The sequence below is a fragment of the Aquarana catesbeiana genome, linkage group LG01, assembly GCF_042186555.1.
Source record: "Aquarana catesbeiana isolate 2022-GZ linkage group LG01, ASM4218655v1, whole genome shotgun sequence".
Classification (NCBI taxonomy): Eukaryota; Metazoa; Chordata; class Amphibia; order Anura; family Ranidae; genus Aquarana; species Aquarana catesbeiana.
The window spans coordinates 289,950,727-289,958,788 of NC_133324.1; the positions used below are offsets into that span (position 1 = coordinate 289,950,727).

Here is an 8,062-nt window from a genome sequence, read left to right on the forward strand (position 1 = left end):
ACAAAGGTACTTCCAGTGGTCTATCTGGCCGAAACCAGACAGACCCCGTTCTCTGGAGGGCCTGCCGAGACAGGACCCACCCAAGTACTAGGTGAGGCTCCCCCGAAGGGAGACCCCATGAGAGAGGGCGAACTAAGCCAAAAGGCCATGTCCACCCCTTCCCAAGACTTTCAGGGCTGGCCCGAGGACCCGCATCCTTACTCATCACACAGTGGGACAAACGTGACAAAAACAAGACGTGACCAGACTACACAGGTTTCAATCAAAAATAAATAAAAAGTGGGGGAAGGGATAGTGGAGAGGAGAGTGAAAAGAAGTGGCCATTGTGAGACACAATGACCAGGCCCTCCGGCCAGGAATAAAAAATTCCTCTGGTCCTAGCCAAAAGGCCCGGCCCAAGAGGCAGGTGCAAAAAAAGCTGTGTTATGGTGCAGTGACCGTGGTGCCCAAAATCAAAGTGACTGCCACTCACAGTGATCTTATGGCACCCCTGGCTGCCACCCAGGGGCACTACTCCATAGGCTTTCAAGACCTACCCTGGCCCACAGCCTAGACCACGACAGCCCCCACCGCAGACAGAAAAGGCATGAGGTTCAGGAAGCTTGGTGAGAGCCCTTGCCCCGAAGGCTCCACCGTCACTCCCATCACCCCTTCCAGTTTCACATTTGGGTAAATGGATACTAGCCACTCCCCCCCCTGCCAAAAGGGGAGTAAGCATTCTCCTACCCAAATAACTGTCAGCAGCTAGAGCCACCACAATCCAGGCCAGAAGGCCAGGGACCCGACCCTTCAGCCAGACCAAAATGCAGCACCCATCCCTACCAGGAGCACCCTTCCAGACGGCTCAGACTCAACCATTGGCCGGTCCCCAGTATACTTTCGGGCAACTCGGCGTAGTCCCTGCTGAGTATCGCCTTTCCAGGTACTATGACACCATTGGATTTGCTGGCCCTCCCCAACGAGAGTGACACAGCGCCTCCTCTGGAAACTGATAAGAACAGATACTACACTTGATATTAGCCAAAAGGCCGAGAAGCGATGGTACCAGATACCACAGCATATCCCCAGATACCACAGCATATCCTCAGAGGTCTAGTGGCATCCATGCCGCCATGGGTCAGAGCTTATCACCGGCCGCTTATGGGGCGCCAGTCCCCGCCCTCCCTCCCCGGTCAAGTCACCACCAGAAAACGGCACCGCTACAGGCTACAGTAAGCCGCCAGCTGGGGGCTGCACCTGGGAACAGTTTGTGTGTGGGAGCCAGGACTCGGGACAGGGGGGGCTTTTTTTGTGCGGGGATGCCGCCCCTCCCCCAGAAGTTCCGCCCTAGGCCTGGGCCTTGGCCAAGAAACAGCACTGACTGCACCCCGAACCACTACTTGCTTCTGCACCCCTGTCCAAAACTGTTCGCAGTTCACTTCTGCACCCCATCCAAAACTCACTTCTGCACCCCCCTGCCACAACTCACCTTTGCACCCACCATCCAGAACTTACTACTACACCCCAATCCACAACTCGCCTGCACCCCCTATCCATAATTCACATCTGCAACCCCCCTTCTGCAACGCTGTTAGAATATTATTCCATGTTCATAATTCGACACTTATAGGTGTTATATTATATTCATGGCAAGCTTGCAAAACATATTTGGTTTTATGATTAGTCATAATAAATATAGTGTGTGTGTGAATGACCGTGATCAAATGTTCGGTAAAATAGATTCTCATCTAAAGCGGAGTATTGCTATATGTATCTGGTGTATGTAGTTAGTTTTAGAATGACATATAAGGTATCTGGTATAGAATGTCAAGGGAGGTCCAGAATAGACCAGTACTGTATTTATGTAGTTAGAGGAATAATATATATTTGTTTGTATCCTGTTAAGTTAGTGTAGCGCTGGTAGATTTGCAATCTACCGCACGTTAGGTAAATTTAGTAACTTGTTCGTTAGGAAGGTTAAGTTTGCCTCTGTTCCAGCTTGGCTGACGTTGTGTGTGTTTCCATACTGACCGGTGGGTGTCGCTGTTATCACTGGTTAGTGCTGGAAAAGCAACGTGTTGAAGTGTATGGATGCTTTTCTGTCCCGGAGACATTCTGGGCGAGGGTATTTATGGGACAGACGCCATATTTTGGGGTTCGTTTTGCAGCCGCCTGCTGGCCCTCCTGGCCGACAGGTATGCATTAAGGCGCTACATCGTGGTCCTCCGTTCCGGAGGCCCACAACGAAGCGGTGCAGGGGTGGGTCCAGAGGCTTGTCTGGAGCCTACCACTGCGGCCGAGGAATGGTCCTGAGCTGTCGGTCTTGTGTGACGAGGCTGGACAACCGAGAAGATCCCAGGGGAGGACCCGTCATGGAAGGATCGCGCAATGTGCTGGTCTGGAGAGGGGCCTGGTGACTCGGTTGGAGGACGTATCCGAAAGTAACCATACAGCATAGTGTTACCGGGTTGGCTTAAAGGTTCAGACACTGTGGCTGACGTTCATTGCAGAAAACCAATACATCCTGTGGCAGAGGATCGTACGGGTTTGTTCCCAAAACAAGTCTGTGGCAGAGACTTTTATTCGTGCTGCGTACTGGCTGCTAGGCAAGTGAGAGAGGCCTATCCAGGCGAGCAAGGAGTGTGTCCCACGAGGGGAGCGCATTCCACATAGTATCTGAATTATTATTATTATTATTATTCAGGATTTATATAGCGCCAAAAGTTTACGCAACGTTTTACAATATAAAAGGGAGACAATACAGTTATAATACAATAAAATACAAGAGGATTAAGAGGGCCCTGCTCAGAAGAGCTTACAATCTAATAGGGTGGGGCAGGTGGTACAAAAGGTTGTAACTGTGGGGAATGAGCTGGTGGAAGTGGTAGGAGATTAGTTGGAGACGTGATAGGCTTTCCTGAAGAGATGAGTTTTCAGGGATCGCCTGAAGGTAGCAAGAGTAGGGGATAGCCGGATAGATGGAGGTAGCGAGTTCCAGAGGATGGGAGAGGCTCTGGAGAAATCCTGGAGACGAGCATGGGAGGAGGAGAGGAGAGAGCTTGAAAGCAGGAGGTCTTGAGAGGAGCGGAGAGGTCGATTTGGATGATATTTGGAGACAAGATTAGTGATGTAGCTTGGGGCAGAGTTGTGAATGGCTTTGTATGTTGTGGTTAGTATTTTGAAATTAATTCGCTGGGTGATTGGGAGCCAGTGTAGTGATTGGACTGGCAGACACTGAGCGGTTGGTAAGGTGGATAAGTCTGGCAGCAGCATTCATGATAGACTGAAGAGGGGATAGCCTATGGAGAGGTAAGCCAATGAGAAGGGAGTTGCAATAGTCAAGGCAAGAGATAACAAGTGAGTGAATGAGGAGCTTGGTGGTTTCATTTGTTAAAAAGGGGCGAATTTTAGAGATGTTACGGAGGTGAATTCTACAAACTTTTGACAACGATTGGATTTGAGGCTGAAATGACAAGTCAGAGTCTAGGATTACACCTAGTACCCTGGCTTGAGGGGAGGGATTGATGGTTGCATTGTTGATTTTGATGGAAAAGTCATGGAGGGGTGCACGGGCGGGGGGGAATATTAATAGGTCAGTTTTAGAGAGATTAAGTTTAAGGAAGTGGTGCGACATCCATGCTGATATGTCAGTCAGTAAGTTAGTAATGCGAGAGGAGACTGAAGGAGTGAGGTGAGGAGTAGACAGATAGATTTGGGTGTCATCGGCGTATAAGTGGTATTGGAAGCCATGGGCAGTTATTAAGTGACCGAGGGAGGAGGTGTAGATAGAGAAGAGAAGGGGTCCAAGAACCGAGCCTTGGGGGACCCCCACAGAAAGGGGCAATGGAGAGGAGGAGACAGAGTTGTAGGTGACACTGAAGGAGCGCTGTGATAAATAGGCAGAGAACCAAGATAGAGCAAAATCTCAGAGGCCAAGGGAATGTAGCTTATTGAGAAGGAGCGGGTGGTCAACAGTATCAAAGGCCGCAGAGAGGTCAAGTAGTAGGACTATGGAGTACTGGCAATTGGTTTTAGCAGTTAGTAAATCGTTAGTGAGTTTTAGTAAGGCAGTTTCCGTGGAGTGCTGCGAGCGAAAGCCAGACTGTAAGGGGTCAAGAAGGTTATTTTCATTGAGGTAGGAGCTAGGACGGTTGTAGACTAAGCGTTCTAGACTAAGCGTTATTCAGGTTGGTGGGGTCCAGTGAGGGCTTTTTAAGAATGGGAGTGATCTGCGCATGTTTTAGAGGGGAGGGGAAGATGCCACTAGAGAGGGAGAGATTGAAGATGTGGGTGAGGGAGCATAGGATAGAAGAAGAGGGTGACCGTAGTAGTTGTGAAGGAACAGGATCCAAAGGACAATTGGTTAGGTGGGCATCCGAGAAAATTTTTGTAACCTCTTCCGTAGTAGCCAATTCAAAAGAGGAGAGTGTTGAATGTGCTGCTAGGCAAGGTATGTTGGGTGGGGAAGACGTACGCACAGTGGAGATGTCCTCACGAATTGCATCGATCTTGTCTTTGAAGTGATTGGCAATCTCTTGGGCAGTGAGTGAGTTAGTGGGTAGAGGGGGTGGTGGACGAAGCAGAGAGTTAAAGGTTGAGAAGAGCCGACGGGGACTGGATGACAAGGAATTAATAAGAGAGACAAAGTAGGCTTGTTTGGCAGCATGGAGGCATGAAATGTATTTTAGAAGGGCAGATTTATATAGGGTGAAGTCTTGCAGGCATTTGGTTTTACGCCACAGTCGTTCAAGAGCACGGCAATGTCTCTTGAGATTTCTAGTGTTGTCAGTTTGCCAGGGTTGTAACGGTCGGGGCCTGATTCTGCGTGTGGTTAGAGGAGCAAGTGCATCTAGTGATGATGAGAGTGAACTGTTGTAGACAGAGGTGGCCAGGTCAGAACAGGACAGGGGAGAGATTATGTCATATAGGTGGTCAGTAGCAGAATAGAGAAGAGAAGGGTTAAAGTGGCGAAGGTTTCTACAAGTAATTGTTTGCTGCTTGGAGGGATGGGTGGTTGGAGGCAAGGATACAGTGAAAGTAATGAGGTTGTGATCAGATAGAGGAAAGGGGGTGTTGGTGAGGTTGCCAGGGTTGCAGAGATGGGAGAATACAAGGTCAAGGGTATTACCATTGGAGTGAGTGGAAGTATGTGTCCATTGTGTTAGGTCAAAAGATGAGGTTAAATCGAGAAGTTTAGCTGTAGTTGGGCTGTTAACATTGACAGGAATGTTAAAGTCACCAAGAATAATGGTGGGTATTTCAGAGGAGAGAAAGTAGGGTAGCCAGGCAGCAAAGTCATCAAGAAAGCGCGATACCGGTCCTGGAGGCCGATAAATTGCTGCAATCCTCAGAGAAATGGGAGAAAACAGACGAATACAGTGCATCTCGAAAGAAGAGAGGGATAGAGAGGGAGGGACAGGAAGGACTTGGTAGGTGCTTTGTGGGGATAGAAGGAAGCCAACTCCACCTCCTTTCTGTCTGTTGGGTCTGGGGCAGTGAGCCCAACGGAGACCACCATGGGAGAGGGCAGCAGGAGAAGCTGAGTCAAAATTTTGAAGCCAGGTTTCTGTTATGGCGAGTATGTTCAAGCCATGAGAGATGAAGAGGTCACGTACAGATGTTAGCTTGTTACAGATGGAGCGGGCGTTCCAAAGGGCGCATGAGATTGGTGGGGTGCTTTGAGGAAGCAGGGGGATAGAAATTAAACTGAGTGGATTGCGGTGCTTGCCAGAGCGAGAGGGGTATTGGATATGTGGCTTGCATTTGGAAAATGGCGGACCAGGATTAGGAGAAATGTCACCTGAGACTAGGAGAAGGAGGAGGGTGAGGAAGGCAAGGTGGGAGTGGGATGTGTATGAGCGCACATGTCTAGTGGCCCTGGTGTTTATGTCAGCATGTGGGTGCAGCAAATGCAGGAGATGATGGGTGCCATAGTAGGGAGAGGGTAGGAGTGAGGGTGATATGTGCATGCTGCAGGGAAGAGAGGAGGGGTAGAGTAAAGATAATTTGAGGATAGAAGACACCAATGTGAGAAGGAAGAGAATAAGGAGCATGTTAGTGGATAGAGAGTGGGAAACGAACCTAATATAAAATAAATGTCAAAGCTGGTTTGCTTGTCGTCTTGCAGAGTGGAGCAGAGTTCTTGTTCATGCAGCTTTAGTTATCCTGCTTTCGTTAAACTGAATCCTACCAGGACATTCGTTAAAGAACCCTATCGGAAGATATTTAAGTTTCTTCTGCAGTTTCCTTTCCGCCTCTTTCCTGCTACTTCCTAAGAAATTGTTTAATAAAGCATTGAAAATGTACTCCAGTGTTGGTGCGTGTGTCGTCCAGAGGTAAGCTCAAAGGAACCCTAGACCCGGTGCCAGTGAAACAAGGGAAGGAGAGTGAAGGTAACAGACCCGCTTAAATTAGCAGCTTCACCGAGAGTTAGTGCTACATGTGGGGGCGTTGTCCGGGATTTGTTGACCGTCAATTCTCGCAACTCAGTGGAGTGTTTTACCGGGAGTTTACAGAGAGAGCTGGACTTTGAAAAAAAAAAATCTTTCAGGAAGAGAAAAGGTTAAAACTGCAGGACTTTGTTTTCTGAGTGCGTAGACGGTGGGCGCCAGTGAGGCCCGGGAGCTACGTGACTGGAAGAACAAGTGGGAGGAGTTACCCTACTTGCTACTGCGCGGGACGCGTGTGTGTGTTGGCGCCAGAGGAAAAGAGAGGCCTTGTGATCGCGCTGAGAAGATCAGAGTGTGGCCATGTCTTTTTCGGCGATGCAACCAGCTATGGGACCGAGAATGTTCCCTGCAAGCAATGTGATGAATACTGTGCTATCTGGAACTCTGCTTACGGATACTGGAGTTCGTTTGAAGCCACAGGGGAGGTTTGTCCTGTATACCTCAGGAGACATTGAGGGACTGGGCATGATCTGCCATCGATGCAAGGGATTGGCCGTGCATCTTCGTCCATTTGGCCGATGTCCGCAATGTGGAGAGTACTTGTTTGTTGTGGAGCAACCTACCACGTCGCCCCGTGCTTATCGGGTGGATTGGGCAACAGGTATCGCCACAGTAGAAGCTGCTACCGATACAGAGAGAGAGCGACAGGTCGCCACTTTGCCTGTTGTTGCTGACAATGTTCCAGAAGAAGACACTGCTGCTGTCGTCTCCTCAAGGAACATTACTTTGGTTTCTGCGTCCACTATGCCTACTCCTGTTGTGCCTACTCGAAGGAAGGTGGGCTATGTAAAGGCTTCCCGCAGCCGTGGTCGAGGCCTACCCCAGAGGTTACCTGAACCGGAGCTACCAGAGTCCACGTCAGGAACGGGTAAGCCACTGTTGGGGAATGTATCCGGGACTGTATATAAATATTTGCCAGCGGAAGAGTTGGGAAATTCAGAAATAGAATCCATGTCGGATCTTTCCGGTGATGATGACCTATTTGAGACTATGTCACAAGAGCTATTATGGTCACAAAGTGAGGATGTTGCCTCCACTATGACTTTCCCTGAATGGACAGCCCTGAGTTCTGGGAAGACGTCACCCTGTGTAGAGCCACACAGCACTGTTGCTGGGACTTTACCAAAAGTTACTCGTTCACTACAGACACTGGCTGGGTCTATGGTGAGAAAGTCATCGGATTCCTGTGTACCGCCTGGTATAGGGAGAGACAGATCATTGCCAAAACTTGCTCGTTTACAGAGGATGTTGAACAAGCGTGTGGCAGCAGAGTATGGTTTAGAGTTCCCCTACGTGCCCCAGGGTATCATGCAGGAGATTGAAATTAATCGGAACTTTGGTACAGTGAAGCTGTTTGGGACTACTTGTCTGTGCCTAAGCCCTTCAGAAAGACTGGATGTTCTGTTAAGATGGAGGAATGTTTTAACGGGTGCTTTGTACATTGGCATTTCGGTCGGAACATCTATGCTGACAAAGTGGTAATCTGCAGGCCGGGAAAAGACAATGTTGTATATTTCAATACCACTGTGGATAGAGAGGGAAAGACACTGACCTTGCCAGATCCCTGGTTTTACTTGTAACTATGGACAAAAGAACTTTGAAGTTATTTAGCTAGTTAGTGTCAGGATAAAGAG

At 49.0% G+C, this 8,062-nt stretch overlaps 1 pseudogene; it reads right to left on the reverse strand.

Moving 5' to 3' along the window:
- Positions 1-935: 935 nt before the first annotated feature.
- LOC141124415 (U2 spliceosomal RNA) lies at positions 936-1,040 on the reverse strand (annotated as a pseudogene).
- Positions 1,041-8,062: the final 7,022 nt, after the last annotated feature.